The 9,813-nt window shown below is 43.6% G+C and overlaps 1 long non-coding RNA gene across 1 annotated transcript in view; it reads right to left on the bottom strand.

The window, feature by feature from the left end:
* LOC134808817 (uncharacterized) overlaps positions 1 to 7,314 on the bottom strand; it is a 469,178-nt gene extending 461,864 nt beyond the window's left edge. Inside the window, exon 1 of the long non-coding RNA XR_010152627.1 lies at positions 6,919 to 7,314. This is a non-coding gene — a long non-coding RNA (uncharacterized LOC134808817). The remainder of the gene's footprint in view (positions 1 to 6,918) is intronic.
* Positions 7,315 to 9,813: the final 2,499 nt, after the last annotated feature.

Below are 9,813 nucleotides of genomic sequence, written 5' to 3' on the forward strand. Positions count from 1 at the left end.
AGGTTTTTTTTCTAGGATTTTTATAGTTTTGGGTTTTACATTTAAGTCTTTAATCCATCTTGTGTTGATTTTTGTATACAGTGTAAAGAAGGAGTCCAGTTTCATTTTTCTGCATATGGCTAGCCAGTTTGCCCAAAATCATTTACTAAATAAGGAATCCTTTCCCTGTTGTTTGTTGTTGTCAGATTTGTCAAAAATAAGATGGTTGTAGGGGTGTAGTCTTATTTCTGGGTTCTCTATTCTGTTCCATTTGTCTATGTGACTGTTCTTGTACCAGTACCATGCTGTTTTGGTTACTGTAGTACTGTAGTATAGTTTGAAGTCAGGTAGCATCATGTTTCTAGTTTTGTTCATTTTGCTTAGGATTGTTTTCACTATTCTTCACAGAACTAGAAAAACTATTTTTAAATCCATATGGTTCTTACTAGTTTCAAATTCTTACCACAATCCATTTTTTCTTCTACTCACTTTATTTGTGCTGTTATCCTCAAATATACTACATTTTTATATGTTAAAAACCTCCAAAATACAAATGTATATTATTTTGTACAGTTGGTTCTTAAGTCAGTTAGGAGAAGAAAGTAAAACAAATATATATTAATAAAGCCTTTTATATATACATAATTATCTTTACCAGTGTTGTTTTCCGTGTGAATTTGAATTATGCTCTGGGGTCGTTTGCTTTTACCCTGAAGAACTTCCTTTACAATTTCTTACAAGATACAGCCAGAAAAATACATAAATTCTCTAACATATTTGTCTTCTAACAACAAATTCTCACTTCTGTTTACATTTTGGAATGTCTATTTCAACATCATGTTTGAAAGATGATTTTATTGGGACATGGTTGGCAGTACTATTCTTTTGAAAATGTTGAATATCTTTACTGCCGTCTAACATCCTTTGCTTCTGATGAGAACATAGCTGTCACTGAGATTTCCTTGTAAGTAATGAGCCATTTTTATCTTTCTGCTTTCAAGATTTTCTTTTCTATCTGGCTTTCAATATTTTTATTATGATGTGTCTGTGGTGAATTGTCTGTATTTATCCTATGTGAAGTTTTTATTTGTATAGATGGGTTTTTATCAAATTTAGAAAATTTTCAGCCATTATTTCTGCAAATACAGTGTTCTGCTCCTTCATGTCTCTCCTTTCTGTCATTCCTGTTACATATCTGTAGGTTCATTTAATGGTGTCCCATTTCTCTGAGGTTTTCTTCATTTACTTTGCCTTATTTTACTCTGTTATTTGGATTGCATAATATCTATTAATCTATCTCCATGTTTGCTCTTTCTTCTTGTAGTTCAAATCTATTGCTGAACACTTCTAGTGAACTTTTCATACCAGTTGTGTTTCACAACCCCCTCATTTTTATTTGCTTCTATTTTTATAATTTCTATTACTTTATTGATATTCTCTATTTGATGAGATTACCAATATACTTCCTTTACTTCTTCAAATATAGTTTTCTTCAGTTCTTTGAACATTTTTATAATGGCTACTTTGAAGTCACTGTCTATCTGACCCAGAGTTACTCTCACGGGCAGTTTTTAATGCCTATACTTTGTCTTTAGTACTAACCAGGCTTCCTTTCTCCTTTGCCTGAATCCCAATTTTTGGTTGTAAACAGGATGTTTTCTATGATATATTGTAGCAACTTTGAATTCTACTTACACCGAGCCCTCCAAGACTTATGTTTTCTTGCTTGTATATTTGTTTAGTGACTCCTTGTGTTACTGTAGTCATTACTCTTTCCCCTAAGTACAATGCCTCTGATGTTGCTCCACAGAGGGTGGAGACTTGAACACCATTATAGTCACCCTCAGATGGCAGTGGCTTCATCAGCATTCTTTTTCTCTGTCTTCCCCTCATGATGTAGCAGATAAGCTCCACTAATTGCCTGCTGTTTGCTCTTTTGTTTGCAACAATGTCTTGGGGAATGCATTCTATACAGGCTTGTCCAATTCAATTTGGACCCCTGCAGGATACATTTTGAGGTTAGTACTCAATATATGTTCTGATCTCAGGAGGCTATTTTTACCAGTCTATTTTCCTGGTTTTCTCTGATAGACTAGTTAGCCTGCAAGTTAGTTTGCAAGTTCATCTATAATGAAGGTACCAGTCTTCTCTTAATTACTTTTCACCATAATCTCCATTGTTTTTGAAAGAACCACTGAGCTTAACTTCCCCACATTCTGATGCAAAGTCAGTTCTTTGGGGGAAGTTTCGTAGCACTCCTTTTTGTAACCTGTCTCTCCATCTGGGCAAAATCCCTAAATCACTACTTTGTAGTTGGAAACAGACACAATGGCCCACTTCTTTCAGCATGACACCTCTGAATTAGAAACGGGTTACTTGACAGAGGGAAGTCAGTAGCCTCTAGTCTTTTCATCTTACCTCTTCCAGCATGGGACATTCCACCTTACTAAAGATCCGGGTCAAGGATAACCAGAATTCCAGTATTCATGGTGAACCATGCCCAAGGTAGACTCTCCATCTTATGAGTGGAGGTTGTGTGAAAAAATAATACATCTCCTTCCTGTGCACACTCATCTGAAACTCAGTATTTTTAACGTATCTAATGATGTACTACCATTTATTGGAAGAGACTATAGACCTACACAGGCAGTTAGAGTTAGTAAAACTCCTGTGTTCTTGACTGCACTCATCTAGAATGGAGTTTCTGTCACACTGGGAGCTGGGAGAGGATAAGGAAGAAAAGACTGGTTCAAATGCTACACACTCTTTTCTCCTTGTGTTTTAGTAGACACTCTTGAATAAATGTTTCTTCATTTGTTGTATGATATTAGGCCCATTTCCAGAGACTTCAAGTGCTTCTTTCTGTATAATTTTTATGAGTTTCACTAATGAGTCGGTCTATAGAACATCTCATTACTCTTCTGGAATTATACTGCACTTTTTAGTATGTTTCTATATTATTTCCTGGCTGTTATGTTGAGATTTTCCATTTTTTATATATCACAAGTGTTTTTATTTCAGTTCTATTATAATTATAATAGCTGTGTTAAAGTTCTTTTCCATTAATTTAAACATCTGAGTCATCTCAGGGTCTGTTTTATTGACTTTACTTTTAGTATGACTCATGTCTTCCTATTTAACCTTGGTTTATATTTTACTTCATTGTTACTTGCTGGACTCTGGGAGTAATAAGTTGTGGGGAATACCAGAGGCCATCTTCCCTTAAAGGATGTTGATTGTATTCTGTTGGTAACTGACTGTTATCTCCTGGTCAGCATTCAGTCTTAGTTCTATTTTTTATTAGTTCTCTTTATCTTTTGGCCTAGCTTCTAAAACGTGACTCTAACTGTAGTGCGTGATTCTTTTTTTTTTTTTTTTTTTTTGAGACGGAGTCTCGCTCTGTCGCCCAGGCTGGAGTGCAGTGGCGAGATCTCGGCTCACTGCAAGCTCCGCCTCCCAGGTTCACGCCATTCTCCTGCCTCAGCCTCCCGAGTAGCTGGGACTACAGGCACCTGCCACCACAACAGGCTAATTTTTTTTTGTATTTTTAGTAGAGACAGGGTTTCACCGTGTTAGCCAGGACAGTCTCGATCTCCTGACCTCGTGATCCGACCACCTTGGCCTCCCAAAGTGCTGGGATTACAGGCGTGAGCCACCGTGCCCAGCCAAGTAGTATGCGATTCTTACCTGCTTGGTCTTTCATGAGTTTCAGTGAAATGCCTAAGATATTCAATAAGGTCTCTTAACCTTGACTGGACCAGAATTTCTATGTCTGGAGGCCTACATAAACTCTGGTATTTCTATTCAGTTCTCAGCTCTTTATTAACATTTCTGCCAGGCCTCCATGTGACTCAGCCTATGCAAAAACAACACACCCCTCAGCCTAGGATCTATAATAAATGCTCATGCAGAATTCTATCCTTTCTCTTTTCAGTTCCCTATTCTCTGGTAACTTACTCCAACATTGTGCTACTTCAGTACCTCAGAGCACTGATCTGTCTCTTCTGGTTCCACATGCTCTGTCTAGCCTTTATCTCCTTGATCTGAAGCATGTTACAGGCCTACAGCAGAAAGCTAGGAAACATGTTGGACTCACCTAATCTGCTTGCTCTAAAATTTTACAAGCATGTGCTACTTGTTGCTCGTTGTCTGAACATAGAGAATTTACATATTTTTCCTGGCTGTATAGGTTCTTTCAGTATGAAGACAAGTCTTGTAACAGTTATACTCTTGTGTGGCTGGAAGCAGATGGCTTTATGTTTTTTTCTTAAGCTGATGGAAATAATTATTTTCACCCGTAGTCTTTCTGGGAAGTGTTTATTCCTAGGACCCATGGAATATTTGGTGAGCAAGTCTCCAAGAAAGACTGGGTCTCATGCCAATATGAGTTGTAGGAATACAAAGTCATTGCTATTTTATTAAAGAAATGTATTTTTATTATGTACTCCAACCTTAAAAGTACGTTGGGTTATAACAACATGGTGTATCTTGTACATGAAGTTTCCATTCACTGAGATATGAGCTACAAGTTATAAAGCTAGTTTTGAGAAAAAGGTCTTGAATTCAAGTTTAGGGGATATAGAATTTATACTGCTTGTTGTATAACAAAAATATATATGCCTGCCTGCTATAGAAATGCTTTAGTAAGCTATTACAGTTGCCTTTATTTCACCTTTTCTTTTCCTTTTTTTTTTTTTTTTTTTTTTTTTTGAGACGTCTCGCTCTGTTGCCAGGCTGGAGTGCGGTGGCGTGATCTCAGCTCACTGCAACTTCTGCCTCCTGGGTTCAAGCAATTCTCATGCCTCAGCCTCCCAAACAGGTGGGACTACAGGCACCCGCCACCATGCCTGGCTAATTTCTGTATCTTTTAGTGGAGATGGGGTTTCACCATGTTAGCCAGGATGGTCTCAATCTCCTGACCTCGTGATCCACCAGCCTCAGCCTCCCAAAGTGCTGGGATTACAGGCGTGAGCCACCGCGCCCTGCCTCAACTTTTATTTTCGATTCAAGGGGTACATGTGCAGGTTTGTGACGAGGGTATATTGCATGATGCTGAGGTTTTGGGTACAATTAAACATGTTTCCCAGATAGTAAGCATAGTATCCCATGAGTAGTTTTTCAACCCTTGCCCACCTCCTTTCCTCCCTTCTTTTGTAGTTTCCAGTGTCTATTATTCCCATTTTTATCTCCATGTATACCCAATGTATATTCCCGCTAATAAGTGAGAACACTCAGTGTTTTGTTTATTGTATCTGCATTAACTTTGCTTAGGATAATGGCCTCCAGCTGCATCCATGTTGCAGCAAAGAACATAGTTTCATTCTTTCTTTTAAGCCATTATAGTTAACCAAGAGGAAGTCTAAGATCAAAGCTCCATCAGGTACCTATGGCTTCAACCAGGCTATAAAAACCTATGATTACAATATCATTTCTAGCCCTCACTGAATGCCAGAATAAATGTACAGTTTTTAATGTATCCTGGTTAGATTTATCTAGTAAGTTAAACAGAGATAATTCTGAGGAGTCAGGGCACAGTGATATTGTCACGGGATCCTTAGGGTGTTGCTTCGCTAGCTGGAAACCTTTGTGGCTGGCAGTGTCTTCTGCCTGAGTATTGCTTGTGCCCACTGAGCTCGTTCCACCCACTTGGTCCAGCAGGCTGTGCTTGGCTCGTGCTACCAGCTCAGATCCCACAACTGCCAAGGGCTAGTCAGGTGCAGGCAGAGTGGCAAGGGGTGTGTGGGCGAGTGAGCGTGGGGTTCGGCCACTGCACACAGCCAGGCACACTGGCTGCTGTGGCAGCTGGGCGGCTCCAGGCACTGGCACAGTGGCCAGCTCCATGGAGGCTGTGGCTAGACCAGATGTACTACATGCAGCTTCTGCTGGGGGTACCTGAGTGCCCGGAATTGGTGGGTTTTTGGTCTTGCTGACTTCAAGAATGAAGCCGCGGACCCTCACGGTGTTACAGTTCTTAAAGATGGTGTGTCTGGAGTTTGTTCCTTCAGATGTTCAGATGTGTCCAGAGTTTCCTCCTTTTGGTGGGTTCGTGGTCTCGCTGGCTTCAGGAGTGAAGCTGCAGACCTTCCCGTGAGTGTTACAGCTCATAAAGGCGGCGCGGACCCAAAGAGTGAGCAGCAGCAAGATTTATCGCAGAGCAAAAGAACAAGGCTTCCACAGCGTGGAACGGAACCGGAGCGCATTGCAGCTGTTAGCTCCCGTGGCCTGCTTTAATTCCCTTAACTAGCCCCAGCCACATCCTACTGATTGGCCCATTTTACAGAGAGCTGCTTGGTCCACTTTACCCAGAGCTCATTGGTCCGTTTTACAGAGAGCTGATTAGTCCGTTTTGACAGATTGCTGATTGCTGCGTTTACAAACCTTTAGCTAGACAGAAAAGTTCTCCAGTCCCCACCAGATTAGCTAGACACAGAGCGCTAATTGGTGTGCTTACAAACCTTTAGCTAGACACAGAGTGCTGATTGGTACGTTTACAATCCTTTAGCTAGACAGAAAATCTCCAAGTCCCCACCGGACCCAGAAGCCCAGCCGGCTTCACCTCCCAATGGCACTCACCGCGGGACTTTGCAGCACCTAGCCCGGGCACTCCCGCAGCCCAGAGGGAGCTCGCCACCCCCCGGCCACAACAAGCCCGGCTGGGGCCAGCCAGCTGGCGGAGTGCGGGGCCCGCCCAGCCTGCGCCCACCCGGAACCCGTGCCGGCCCGCGAGCGCCGCGCGCAGCCCCGCCTCCCGCCCGCGTCTCCCTCTCCACACCTCCCCGCGAGCAGAGGGAGCCGGCTCCGGTCTTGGCCAGCCCCAGAGAGGTGCCCCCAAAGCGCAGCGGCGGGCTGAAGGGCACCTTGAGCGCGGCCAGAGCGGACGCCGAGGCCAAGGAGGCGCCGAGAGCGAGCGAGGGCTGCGAGCACGTTGTCACCTCTTACCTGCATCCGGACGCGGGGAATGCGGTGGCACTCAGAAGCTTGGAGATGCCAGGAACTGCAGTGCCCGGAAGAGGGTTTCACAGCCCTGGCTCAGGGAGCCCCTGCGACTATGCTCCCTGAAAGGCCACAGCTCTTCTCTCCTTCTCATCACCTCCAATGTGGCAAGTGGGTGGGGCGGTGGGGAGCAGAGGGAGGAGAGTGCGTGTTTTAGCCCTGTTTGTGTTACAGCTTCTCCAGTCCCATCATTCAGCAGGTCCCGAGTTCAGGCAGGTCATTCTGTCAAGCGTCCAGCTGTCAGCAAAGAGGAGACCCACAGCGGGTAGCTCCTTCATGCAGCTAGCAGTCCAGGAGTCTGTGAGTCTGGTTGAATCTGGAGTTTTATGGACTTCAGAAGACAGGAAGTACGTGTTGATTGGTCCATGGGTGGCCATGGGCGGGCCTGGAAAAAGCACCTATAAGTTCTCACTCCAAGCCATGGACTCCACCCCAACTGACAGCCCAGCCCCCAGGCTTCAGGCTGTCCCTGGCTTGAAGGTGGGGCTTCACTAGGTACCCACCCCTTTCTGCCCGGGAGCCTCTCTGCCTCCTGCCACCATCAATCACGCCCACAGCGTCCAAGCTGTTTGATCCAAGGGACGCCTGCAGGCCTGCGCCAAGCCACTCTCAGCCTCACCGCGGCCTCCCGCCCATGCTGTTAGCACCCAAAATCTGGAGGGGGCTGCGGAGGCAGGGGGCTGCCATGTCAGTGCCTTCCCAAGCATGTGCACACCTGGGCAGGTTGCAACAGTGGGGTCTCAGCCTCAACTTTGCTCTGAAATCAGAGCAGGCACTGGGAGCAGAGAGAGATCAAACAGAGGGAGCAGGCACTTCCAAGCTTGCTGGGGCAGGGGGTTTCCTGGGCCCCCGAGAGCACAGGAATGCCTGGGTCCACAACCGCGACTGGGCGCCTGCAGCTGTGCCTGGGAGGGTGGATCTCCCACCCTGCCAACTCGGAAGGGAACGGGGCTCCCTCCTGTTCCAAGCTCCCACCTGCTCCGTGGAGGGCACATACCTGTCTGTGCCTCCCCTGCAGCAGCCGGTGTCTTCACAGATGGCCACCACTGCCATCAATATTGAATAAGGTGAGGTATTCCATAAACTAGGGGCTGATATTCTCATTGAGTTTCTATTTAACTGGGCAATTGTCAAATTATTCAATGGGGAGTTTTGTGTTGTGGCTCCGTACAAAGTGGTGATGCCACTGAATTCAGAGTCTCCTGTAAAAGTCAGTGTGCGTCAGCAATGGACTCCAAGTTAAATAACCATGTTCAGTGTTTGTTTGAGGAACAATATAACTATAGATACCTATGATTTTTATCTCCTGAGGGCAGATGTTTTTGATGAGCAGGCACTAATGCTTCCTTCCTTAGGTACTTCTAAAAATATAAATTAAAGTCTTAACATTATGGTTTCTGTAGCAGTCTCTTGTGTTTTAAAATAGCATGAATCAATTCACCAAGGCTAGAGACTTCTCACATTGTAAACCAGTGAAATTAAGTTTGTGAATCTGAAAAGCTGAAAAATCACCCCTGGGACTGAAGAAAATGTGAGAATAAGACTGAGAAGCCATAATTCCCTATCCATCTTCCTACACACTTTCATAGCCTTTGTCGTCTGAGGGAAAAAGAAAGGTTTTCATCATGCCGGTTAAAGGCTGTGAATGTGACCTAGATAATTCTTGGGGAATTTAAGTTGAAACACTTCTTTTAATGTCCTTTGAAAGGAAAAACTAAACCTTCATTTCTCAGAATGAAATTGTGGTCAAAACAAATGTATCAAAAGGGCTACAGAGAGATGGAAAAAGATTGTATTTCCAGGTAAGCTGCTCAAATCTATCTGGTCATTCTCTAAAATAGTCTCATCATATTCAAATCATTAGAACCACTGTGTGTGTGTGTGTGTGTGTGTGTGTGTGTGTAGTGGTTTAAATAATAACCAAACATTATTCTCCACCATAGAAATACACAGCTTCTCCACAGGAATAAGAAAAACTTAATATTCAAGAAGCATCTATTTTAGGATAATAATACTATATAAATAGTTTTCTCACTAAAAATATGACTTTTTAAAATTTTTAAATTTTTTTTATTTTGAGACAGAGTCTCACTCTGTCGCCCAGGCTGGAGTGCAGTGGCGTGATCTCGGCTCACTGCAACCTCTGCTGCCCGGGTTCAAGCGATTCTCCTGCCTCAGCCTCCTGAGTAGCTGGGATTACAGGTGCCCGCCACCACGCCCGGCTAATTTCTGATCTTGAACTCCTGACCTGGTGATCCAACCTCCTCGGCCTGCCAAAGTGCTGGTATTACAGGCATAAGCTACCGTGCCCAGCCTAAATATGACATTTTATCCCATAGTAGAGTTATCTTTTGCTACTTACCTCAAGACAATAAATTCTGTAGTAAAATTTAATAGTTTTAGCTTCTTACTTTAATTAGAACAAAAATAAAGGAGGATAAGCAGGATGATTACTCAGTCTGATTCTGAGATGTTTTACAGATACCCAATAAAATTTCATTGAATGATTATAACAATTGACCTTGAGACAATATCAGAGATATTAAAGTTGAAGAAATTTGAGCTGTTCAGGGTATGAAGATAAAGTCTTGGCCGGGCATGGTGGCTCACACCTGTAATCCCAACATTTTGGGAGGTTGAGGCGGGTGGATCACTTGAGGTCAGGAGTTTAAGACCAGCCTGGCCAACATGGTGAAACACCATCTCTACTAAAAATACAGAAACCACTCAAGCATGGTGGTGTGCACCTGTAATCCCAGCTGCTTGGGAGGCTGAGGCAGGAAAATCGCTTGAACCCAGGAGCCCCAGGAGGTAGACGTTGCAGTGAGCTGAAATTACACC

The sequence above is a fragment of the Pan troglodytes genome, chromosome 18 (genome assembly GCF_028858775.2).
Source record: "Pan troglodytes isolate AG18354 chromosome 18, NHGRI_mPanTro3-v2.0_pri, whole genome shotgun sequence".
Classification (NCBI taxonomy): Eukaryota; Metazoa; Chordata; class Mammalia; order Primates; family Hominidae; genus Pan; species Pan troglodytes.